The 11,909-nt window shown below is 43.7% G+C and overlaps 1 protein-coding gene across 3 annotated transcripts in view; it reads left to right on the top strand.

Moving 5' to 3' along the window:
• The first annotated feature begins 3 nt into the window (after positions 1-3).
• Sesn (Sestrin) overlaps positions 4-11,909 on the top strand; it is a 117,358-nt gene continuing 105,452 nt past the window's right edge. Inside the window, exon 1 of one of the 3 annotated variants that reach the window (XM_034317924.2) lies at positions 4-346. The gene's annotated coding sequence lies outside the window, so the exon portion shown is untranslated. Of the gene's footprint in view, positions 347-1,619; positions 1,848-11,909 lie in introns of those variants that run through there. The other 2 variants (XM_034317926.2, XM_034317925.2) reach the window with 2 other exon arrangements.

The raw sequence follows: 11,909 nt of genomic DNA, 5'->3' as shown, positions 1-11,909 counted from the left end.
AAGCGGTCGTCAGAAAGTGACAGCTCGAACTGTCAGCGGTATGCAAACCGTCGCGTTTCTACTGCAAATAAGTGTTTCATAACGAATCGAAAATACGGTTGAACCTCGCCAAGGAGCTATCTGTTGTTTGAAAATTGAAAACGGTTTGAGAAAGAAGGATTAACGGTGAAAAACGTGAGACAGTGCGAGAAACGGTGGGTGTGCACGTAAAAGAGAACGGCTTGCCGGCTCGGCCAGTCTACTGGAAGATTCCATTGTGAATGGGCTTTCAAAAAGTTTTATCCCGAAAAAGTCAGTGTTTTCGTGAGTTCCATCGTTCGCCTATGGATAAAAGCTGAATACTAAGGTACGTTAACGTCATATCTATCTACAAGAGCAGTAAACACTGTGAATTAATAATTCCTCGCAAAATACGGCATATTAGAAAGGTTGAGGTTACAGCGGCCGCTCGGTTCAGCTGAGCTCTCAGCTGATGAACGGACGCACCGACCGGTTTACCGTGCTTATTTTAAAAACTGTCATCCCTTTCCTTCGCTTTCGTTCGTTGTTTAAATTGCCTTTTACCGGCATCTTACCCATCTAACGAGCTTCGCTTCCAGCAAATCCATCTACTTTTCTTACGATACCGAACGGTGCCCCGATTAATTCCAATAACCTTTTATGTCTTAATTGTCACATTTTTCGAGCGTCTTTTATTTATCTTAATCTTAAAATCGATTTACTATGTGATATATCGATTGTCAGTGAATTGGACGTGCATAGCGAATGATCATTCCCTTTCCGTATCGATGGACATTTTGTCGTTTGCTTGTTAAGCAGAAAAGCCCATATTTTGTACGTTACACCGGAAACATCCGGTAAACATACCGAAATAGGTGATCTGATCAACTCGGTGACGCGAAGTGTTCAAACGAATCCTAACCTTTGATTCCTTTCAATTCAAAATTCATCGGATCGAAGCAGGATCGATACCAATAGAATCGTGTAGGTATAATATAAAAGGAAACTCGGTGTTTCTCGTGCAATGATGAAGACAAATGTCGTTGAACTGTCAGTCGTCCGGGGATACTTTCGATCACCTGAAAAGCGACCGATGACCAATGACCGCGTTTCAACGAAGTGTCGCCGGGTCCTATTCGAAGTATCTCGTCTGTTTGATGATACATCGGAAAGAAGGGAGGAAACGGTGCGTGTATAGCATACGTTCGTGTACGAAATCACGGATGAAAACGAATTCGTGGCATGACGTCGTTATCGTTTGCAAATTTACACAGTTTTCCGTGAAGCTCCGTCGAGGTCACCGCGCCCGGCTGCAGCTGAGCTCCCAGCTGACGAACGGAGGCTGCGACCGGTTCGCCATGTTCTTTCCTTTTTTTAAAGACCACCTCCTTCTTTTTCCCTTTAAATCGCCTTTCACGTGCTCTGCGACCCTCCTGCTGTCCTCTTCCCCTCCTACTCCTTCTTCATCTTCCCCTCCTCGGCCTCCTCCACCTTCCTCCTCTCGTTCTTCTGCACCGTTTCCTCCTAGAAAATCGTATTGTTCGTGGTGCACGTCTTGCGCGGCCAAGAGAACGCTCGACTTCGTCGAACCAGTTCCGAAACGTTTCTTTTGTGCGTCTCTTCGGCACGTTCAACCGGCGCTCTCTGCGAGACGGTGCTGTTCTTCAAGGTGACACGACAGTGTAACTCAGAACCGAGTCGCGCGGGATTTTCGAGGGTGTAACGCAACGGGTCGAGGCTCGTTCTTGAAAACATTGCCGATTCCGTTTCCAAGCCGGTGCCAATGTCTTTGACATCGTCGCCGCGGATTCAGGGGCCGTGGACATTCGCCGGCTGAATGAAATTAAGTAATAAAAATATAAACAATAATAATATTTATATAGAGCGACACGGATCCGTGGTATCCGCGATGGAATGGCGCGAGGGTCCATCGGTAACGGTCACTGCGAATTAAATATAATTAAAAATTCTAAGCGGTATCAATATTACATTACTTTAGCACGATCTAAATTAGAAAATGATCGTACTCTGAATAATTACAATTACGGCCTATCGCGTACTACACACACGGTCGTTTTCACCGGGCATTTAACGCGTTAACGTTGTCGACGACCTCAGCGACGTCAATCATTTGAGAAACGGTGACCGACGTGCTGGTAGAGTTGTTTTTCGTATAGGATTGAATTTCGTCCTGTATCTTCTATTTCGAAATCTAAACGCTTCGGCTCGGATATCTATAATCGCCCTTATACTAGCGAAAGGGTTACACAGCATTTACTTATTTTTATTCATATAGAATACGCTGACGCTATAGTTTGCCGCTCCGACTATAGACCCTCTCGCGGTTGCACGTAATGTGCATCGCTATTTAAAAGCAATCGGGTCTCGCGTGTTCGTAACGCAGCGTGAGTCACCTGGCTTAGCTACTTCTTATTGTACTCGATTGGCTAATAAAGTAAAGAGAGTCAGCCAACCAGGCAGACGGTCGCTTAGCTACTGTTTTTATCGTTGAATCCTTGCCTGGTCGTAATAAAATTCTCGTTTATTTAGCGGCGCGACGGGTGAACGGGGAAGGTGTTTCGAACGTTGCGAGAGAGTTTACGCGGTGATCGCGAGCGAAATCAAGTCGCGCGAAGGATAGCCCGTTTAAAAGCGATTCGATGACTAGCCGGTTTAATTGCAAACGTTGTAATTGTGCGATAAAACGCGGCCCGCGGAACAATGCGACGATAATTGGTGGTAAACTGTTAACGTAATTACGCGGGCCCGGTACGCCGTTGAAAATAATTAGAGGATCGTGCGCTCTCAAACGCTCTTCGATAATAAATAACACCGGGTATTCATTCTATTTGCAGTTGTTTTATTTATTCGTTTGAATTATTCAGAAAACACGGTGCTTTCATTATACTTGACAATGTTTCCTATCGGTGATACTAATTACTGCAATAAGTAGATTACTCGTTCGATTTTAAATCAACAGTAATTTTAAGCGTTATGTAAATTTTCTGCACCGTTTCGCTATTTCTCTAATCTGTCAAATTGATTATATTAATCTTTTCATAGCGCAATTAGAAGATAACCATTCGCCTTTTTCCTCGACAATTTTCTCCTAATTGGCCTTAAAAAAAAAAAAAAAGAGCTATGACTTGTAACAGTTGCCTAGCGTATGACGCATAAGGTGCGTCGCAGCTTTCAAACGTGTTAACATCGTAAAGAGTCAATTTACTTGGTTTTTGCATCGTTCGATACTTTCTGTTCTCCATAAAAGTATCATCTGCAGAAAATATGGTCGATCATGCTCGCGAGAGTAGTCCGTACGCGAAAGTCGGAATAAAAGAAGAAGAAGAAAAAAAAAGAAGCAACATCCGCATGACCGATGGAATTGCGGTTCCCTGCGAGTCTAATGATACGAAATTGCAAGTTTGCCGTCAGAAACACGCGATTCGACGTTGCATCGTCGCTCGACTCGCGCATCATTCCCGTGGAAATGTACCCTCGCTCGGCCGCAATGGACATTTGTCCAAATTAAATCAGTCGGATCCATCGATTCGACACAGCCGGTCGCGTAATCGGTGTCTAGTTACGCAGGAAATCGTGGAAAAAATAAATGGCCAGAGGGACGGTATCGAATTGTTTTTCTGGGGTTGAACGTTGATACAGGACAATACGTTCGTCCGATTCTGTTTTACTGGCGGGGGATCTATTTGCGAGAAAATTCTTTATCCACCGTTGCTTTTATCTTTATTTTTATTTCGAAAAGGGTGGGTTCGGCGGGTTCCAGGAATATTCTCCCCTCTAATTTTCTACGTATACTAAAGAAGCTTCTTTTTCCATGAAATTACATAAAATCATAAGGAAAAAAAATAGAATAGAAATAAATTCGTAAAGGCGTAAGACAATCTCCATTTGTGTTTCTGATATCACGAGTACGAGTTGGCTCGAGTTTGAATGCAAATTAATTTTGTATCGACTAATGCATCGATAAAAGATTAAGAGTCGCCTCGGATTGAGAGACACTGAGGTTACTACAAGCGCTCGCAGACAGCGAGGCGCACAAGAGGCGTTCGCGCAGCTAGTGTGTCATTCGAGATTGAATAATCGCGTTTCACGATTCGAAAAGCGCAATCGATAACGCATCGTGTGTCCGCGGGTTTGATAACCGATAACGAGCGCGATAGTGGTCGCCGGGGAAACGGGGAAACTTCTAAACCATACCCATATCGCTCGAATCGAAGAAGAAATTAATCGATAATCCTCGTTCGAGTTAGAAAATTACACCGCTGAGGTACTCCTTTTATTTTCCATCAACTATTATCGAACAGCCTTTCAATTGATTTATCGACAAATTATACTTGAACAAATTTTCATCCAAGATAATATTTTACAAATTATCAACTACTTACGATAGTTTTGGAAGTTTATCCGCACCGGTTTTCTATAATTAAATAATTGAAGTGGAAGAAATGAGAGGATAAGGCTTTGAATAGCGTTGCTAATAATTAATGAAATAATTAATGAAAGAAAGGAAATTTTCACGGTTGAGAATCAGCTTTGCAAGGTAGGAAAAACAGTGTCCGGCCAGTGTGTCCGGTAACTCGAATGAAAGCAATTCGCCCGGGACACGGGCTTTAATCGTGTTTCAAGCGAGAATAAACGGCCCAACGGCTCGAGCGATCCGCTCGCGTCAGTTCACCGTCGTCGCTCGGTTCTACGCTCGGACCCGATTAAGTTCAACGACCGTAAATTTTATTTACGAAAACCCAGCAGTAACAGCGTATAACCCGGGACTAAAGTGGGTTCCACTTGACGCGACTTTGACGTGCCATCGAGAATAAGGGAGCACGATTTGTTTAAGCCAAAGCTAACGGTTTTAATGTCACCAGTCACGGTTCAACGAAAAAGAAACGAACAACAACTATCGCGTGTTCCGTACAATAATTTATACGTAAGAAAACGCGTATCGTTTCGTTTATTTAAATTTTGAATATTTTGCATTTCCTGTATAGCCATCTCGTAGAGAATACCATGAATTCCAATCACAGTAGAATCTCCATTAATTAGTTTAATTGGGATCGAGGTAGGTTAAATGAAATCGAATTACCTAATTCAAGTCTGGATAGTAACGATTAAAAATCCTCTCTGGATGCGAACCTTGTCGGTAGTGTTCATACAATTTGCTTGTTTCATTAATTATACTCGTTTAAAGGTATCTCGTTACACCTTTACGGCGTGCAAGGGCAGTTAATCATTTTGTCCATCGCGGTTTTTCTTCCGCTGCGGCATACGCAGCCTCGTTAAATGTGATTGTAGAACAAGAACGATTGTCCTCCAAATGGAGGCGCGAACAATATTTAAAAGTTGAAATCATTTTTCTTCCATTGTACGTGTAAGATCATCCAGGGTCGAACGCGTGATTAAACGATCCGTGAAATTACAATTTGTTGACGAATCTCGAGTCGAAAGTTTGATCGTGTTTACCGAGAAAGATAATTTATAACATAATTAAGATGCGATTAATTTTCGAAAACAACATGTAAAAAGCATAAACATGACATAATAATAATCGCTACAAGAGTAGACCTTGACTTTGATGTTTTTTTTGAAATCGTTTTTAACGAATTTACAATTGCGGTAAATTAGACGGTTTTTTAAAGAGAAGGGAAGAGAGACGGGAGGATGTAATAAAGGTTAATTCATTGTTTGCAGTGAAATTGGATTTGCTTTTGAATCGCGTGCTGGCGAGGTAGAAATTTTCGGAGGCTGTCGGCGTGTCCGAGCTATCGGTGCCATTAAACAATTTCCGGGCTAGCCTCCGATGTTTTTGTTCCTCCTACTGTCTGGGTTAGGTGCATTCTCGTTGCATATTTATTAGACGTCACGCCCGATAACAATCGGTCGATTGTTTAATTCTTCGTATACGATGCGGCTCTCCTCTTTGCGCACCGCTCTACAATTGTTCACGCAAACACACCTTTTTTATATTCAGGATATATTTATATACAGCTGGTTCAGAATATACGGTATTATATAGTTGAAACAATGAAAGTTGAAGTTTGCTATAATTAAAAGAAAATTGAGAGTTTGAATTTTTAATTAATTATTATTCATACATGAGGATACATTATTAATTATACCAGCGTAGTATATCGATGCGAGATAGTGAAATAGAAGAATAGAAATGGAATAAAAGCCACGTTAATATGAACTTCGCCTCATTATACGAGACACCAAGTACATAAATTCATACATGCATTTATACGTAGCACGACCGCGTAAGAGCCTCTGCGAATTTTTCCCCATTACACGGGGCCTTTTGAAGTGTAAGAAAAATAGCCTCCGTTACAATGGGTAATTTTCGTGCCACGGGTTCATTTAGATACAGAGATTGCACGGCAAGTGTTCTCTCTCTCAGTTTTCTCGCGATACTCGAAGCCCGAGATTCGACTAAATCTATCTCAAAGTCATCCACCTAGAAAGCAATGTACATACAAACAGGGTGAGGAAACTTCTTCCTCTTATTTTCGACTTAAAAGATTACGGGATATCAAAGGATCGTGATATAATTTGCGTGACGTTCACCGTATGCAAATCGGAGCACGCGATTTCCTTCGGTTATCCTATGCGTACAAAGTTTCCCAGTTTTTCGCTAGACTTTATCTCGCAACTTTTATTCTACTGTTATTGTAGCGTTAATACACGAAGCTTTTTACGCCGGAAAATCTCGGCGAAGCACCGGTGAACTCTTCGTTCCGATTCGAATCTACTCGCGGTATACTTGGTTTCTCATCCAAACTCGTTACCATCGTGTTCGTGCTAACGACAAGCTGAAAATATCACCGCTTCAACTTCCTTCGAAACCCTTTAACGAAGTTGAAGTTAACTTAAGTTCTTTCTTCCTGTTCGGTGCTCCTTTCTTTCCCTTCGAGCTGGTATTATACGAGCTGGCGCAGAGGTTCATCTCGTCAGAGAGGATCGCGAAACGCAACGTGGAGGAAACAAAAAGAAAAGAAAAGAAAAGTAAAGAAAAGAAAAGATGGAATAAACTGAAATGGATGGATGGTACATGGGTGCGGTAGATGTTCACGTGTAACCGACGGGTCGTAAAATATCAGGGTCGTGCGAAAATTTCCGCGACTCTTCTCTCGATGTTTACCAGCGATCGTCGATCTTCCGTGTCCTTTCTCACGGCTCTGCTGCAGGGATAGGTGAACCGCGGGTTTCTACGCGAGTATTATGCGCGCGGAACGGGAGCGGTGTTTTCTACGAGCGTAGAAATGGCGAAAAACCTGTTCCCTTCGAAAGCGCCAATTGATCTACGCCTTTTTGCACACCGGCTGGAAACTGACCTCTCGTTTGTAACAGACTAACCTTCCATCCGTTACCTGAGAAAGTAATATTAATATTTTCGGCGACGTTGAAAGTTGGTAAAATAAAATTATTCCTTTATGCTCGAGCTTCTTGGAGCCTAAAAACGTGCCATGTTGGTCACCAATCTATTTTTCTTTCAAACTAATAATAAACACTGCTTCTTAAAAGAAGGCTGAGCTCATGTTTCTGGGTAGCATCGTTGTGCAACGTCTGCAGATCATCAGTGCCTCGAGCGAGCCGATCATTAATTACCAAAATCAAAAACTAGAAATTACATCGTTCGAACGATAAAATGAAGAGATACTTGTCGTAGTTTTCGTTTGAGTGGAATTTTCATTTTGAGACATAGAAAATAGAAACTTGACGGAAATAGGCAGTTTGGTGCAGCAAAGTCGAAGGAATGGTTGCGCGTTACCGTTATCGAAATCAGGCGGTTGCCAGTCGTAGCAAAATAGGAAAGTGCATCGGATGTTCGCGTGGCATACAGAAGTTGCAGGCGTAGCCGGGTGAACTACGAGGCTGTTGTACGGCCAGTGCTGTGCCAACTGCTGCACCGCGATCGTACCATCTTTTTTGCGAGCATTAAGTTCCTCGTGTATTTTCTTTAGGCAATCGCGTACTAACTTTCGCGTTATTATCTCGAAAGAAAGAATATGATTTATGGGAAAGAAAAATGTCTGCTTCCATTTAAACAAATGCACATTCGGTAGAATTTATTTTCTTTTTTTTTTTTTTCGAAAGATATACGACTTTTTCTTCGCAAACAAAGAATGACGATAAAATGTTTTTCTACCTTCTTGATTTATCCGTTTCGCGATAACGAAGATCGGGCAACGCGCGATGGGTTATAACGACCCCCTCCTACGCTCCCCGGAGAACCGCATTTTCCTCCGTGTTTCTTTTTTATTCTCCCCGAGTTTCTCGGTCAGCCAACGAGCACAGCTGATGGCGGGAAGATACTATATAATTAGAAAGTACACGCGTAGCCATGTGGCTCGGTTTAAGGTGGAGTCTGCAAATATGTCTTACAGATCCGCAGAGAAGCGGCTAGGCGGTCGTTAGCTGCTTACTTATTTGCGCTTTTAGCTCGTTTCTTTCAATCTTTTTTCTCTCTCGTTTCGTTACAGTCAGCAGGAGAGCCGTTTACTTCGCACTCTTCTTTCTCCGAATAATCTTCGTCGCTTTACAATCCGTGAGATATGGAAAATTTCATATTTTCGTCGACACCCTTTTTACCTGAGTAACAGGGGCAGAGTGATCCGCGTCTCGATTACAGGGACCGATGAACACGTTCGGTCGATTTGACTTGTTAGCTAGACGAAAAAGGGGTGTCTCGAGAAGTCTGGCCGAAGTTTTAAGCTGGGGTTGCTTTCACCGCGCTCCGATCCCTAAAACTGTACACCAGGATCGTTAGTTACTTAACACTTTGACGGAGGGATAGATTTTGATGTGTAACTTTCTACATCATCGATCTTCATTTCATTTCTATCGTCGCGTTCCAATTCGAAGTTAGAAATTGGCAATTTCACAGACCGGTGCAAGGGGTTGAAAAGATCACCGCGGTGTATGCAGAGAGTAGAAAGAACGTTATTTATTCAGAACGTTAGTGTCCACGGTGGCAAAGGAGGACAAACGGTTTACGGTAATCCCGTAACGCACAAGTCGCCGGTGTAATAAAAGTAATGGACTACTTTGCCTAACAAGGAGGAAAATTAAATCGAGAGCCGAGAAAGGAACATCTAATTCGGATGGTAATGTTGAGCGTTTGAAAAATCTCTTTGAAACTTGGTGAAAGTGATTCGACGACCCCGAAATGTCTGACAAGTTTGATCGAATCCTCCTACCGTTCAGAATATTAATTTCATTTCTCGCATTCTCTGACCCCTTTCGGTAGGCTCCCACGGCATATTGTGCGGCACAGCGGAAAAATAATGTCAAGGAAGCGGCCGGATGCATCCATTTCTCGATGTAAAAGGAAGAAAAATGAATTTTCGCCGGTTCGGCTTGGCTCGGCTTGGCTCGGCTCGACGCGACACGCAGAGAGCCTAACTGAGCGTAACTAACTTCTCTCTCTTTCTCTTGTTATTTACGATTTCGCGATAAGTAGTTGTTCGTCATGACTCACGATGAGGTATACCTTTTCGTCCGTACCGAGTGCATCGGCGGAGTGCATACTGCACTCTTGCCGCGCATTATACAACGAAACGCACTATTCACGCGTGTAACCGCTCGACACACCTCTATTCTTCTCTCTCTCTCTCACTCTCTCGTTTACGCTTTTGAAACATGCTTCGAGCATTAGCACTCCAACGTTGCGTGCATATTGCGGCAAGCAAATAGGGAGGAGCCATCTTGTCTCGATGATTTACATGAGATCTTGGCGACTCTCCGCGAGCGGAATTGATATGCACGCGTGCACGCCCGCGAGTACGAGAGTTGCACCATGCCCACCTAAGCTCGCTTCTCTTCTTCCCTCCTTCGTTACACCTCTCTGCAACCGCTTCGCTTAAGATAATGTCGTTCTCTTTTCAAATAACGATGTTCGCAGCAGCCGGTTGCACGGTTCGCCGCTGGCTAAATGTCCCTCTTCGCTTCCAGTGTTCAACGATCTCAGCTACCGGATTGCCGTGGTACCGTGCGATTTCTATTCATTCCATCCCAGATGGAACGATTTATAAACGTTTTGTTTGTACAACATTCTATTGTATTATATTTCGAGCATTGACCGAATCGCGGTGCAATTTGAAAACTTCAGTCGTTCGATACGGAGTTGGGAAAATACTTTATTAAAGCATATAAAAATAGGATGGTTCTCGTTAGAGGTTGTCTACTGTATTTTCTCAGGCTATCATTTCTCGTTTCGCAGTGGTTGGTTATCGAGCTTCGCAGAAGAAACGTTCGACCTCGCGATCACCTGTGCGGAACACGCGATCATTAAACGTGTCCCTTTCGCTCTTTCCTCGGATCTATCCTCTTCTTTATCCCTCCGGTTCGTCCTAACAAGCTTCTCGACTGGTTAATGTTTTAATCGGAAAAAAAAATCATTTTTCCTTCTTAATAAAAAGCGAATAGAGTTTCACGAAACGATTACTCTTCTTTAGTATGAAACATAAAAGCAGGATGTATCCTCGTACGTTTTATTCTTCGTTCTCTTTGAGAATAAAAGAACGAACAATTGGCTAGCTTTTGGATCACGGTCGAGACGATACGAGTCCGAGCGTGATCGCGCGCGTTGGACAATCGCTGGATAATCGGATGGAGCGTGTACTACGCGCTATTGTCTTCGGTTGCTCGTCTGCTCGCGGACCGATTAAAATTCATAGAAAGTGCAAATTAACCGTGACGCTTACGGCCAGGTGTTCCTGCGGCAACGATTCCATGCGGACTCGATAGCCCGGTCGAATGCGTGACTAAAGGCTCGTCCTTTTGCACGTTCGCCAAGCTCGACATACATACGTACGTGTTACGACTCTATTCGCCCACTTATTGCTAACTGATGCTCCGTTCGTCGCACGATCCCTGCCCGTTTCTCGCTTGATTTACGGATAAATCGAGGTTACATAACCGGCCAGCCTCGGTACGCGGCGGCATCCTGTCACGAATAATTATCTATAATTAAATGACGCGATGCCGGTGAATCTTGGAATTTATTTAGCCGCTCTGCAACCTCGTTTTCGTTTTCATTTTCGCCCGAACGCGGCAAGCCTGTCAGGATCCGCGGGTATTCTTGCTGATCGTGCGTTCCACTTAACGACAGTTGCTTTTACTCATCGCGTTGCTCGCAGCTCTCTTTTCATTCTTCGAATAACGCGATTTAATCCGGGAAGCAATGTGTCCCGTTCTGTAATCTTCCCTTCGCGAAGGGGACATCTCCGCGGCAAAGAATCGCCGAGATACTTCGGCCAACGATGTTACATACCCTGTGTGCCTCTCTTGGGTATTTTCCGTGAACAGTTACAACGCGAACAACGTTGACTCGATGATAACGCGACGATGATTCGCTGGATACGAATCTTAAAAAGAAATTTCAAGATAAGGCCGGTGCCCGTTGCTCGAGACGTCTAGTAATTCGTCCAACGACATTGACGATCGGTAACAATGCGGTATGCCGGCTCCGTTTCTTGCGTGCAACACTTGTTGAACGTCTCCTCGCAGTTGGACGAAATTTCACGGATCGAAGCTGGCTGACCGGTGTTTAACATCGACGATACGTTCGCGGCATAACACGAGCAGAGAGATAGATAATAATGTAAGAGGGAGGCGGCGAGAGGGACGAGGCGGAAACGAGGCTACACTCCGGTCGGGATAGCCGCGTAGAGGGAGGCGGAATACGACCCTGATTGCCAAGGAGAAATCTGCACCGTGATCTCGCGAGTGAGTTGCAACCGTGGAATAACCGTGTCTTCGTTTCGAGTACACGCGAGACGGGGAGAGTAACGACGAGCCGTTCGACGATCAAATTTATTGTTATTAACGGTGATCTTAACCCAGACCTACCTTACGAGCATTTTATTTTGGCGATCGAGTGGTCCGTTGGAATT

The sequence above is a fragment of the Osmia lignaria genome, chromosome 6, assembly GCF_051020975.1.
Source record: "Osmia lignaria lignaria isolate PbOS001 chromosome 6, iyOsmLign1, whole genome shotgun sequence".
NCBI classification, from domain to species: Eukaryota; Metazoa; Arthropoda; class Insecta; order Hymenoptera; family Megachilidae; genus Osmia; species Osmia lignaria.
This window is presented reverse-complemented; position numbering and strand designations above follow the sequence as displayed.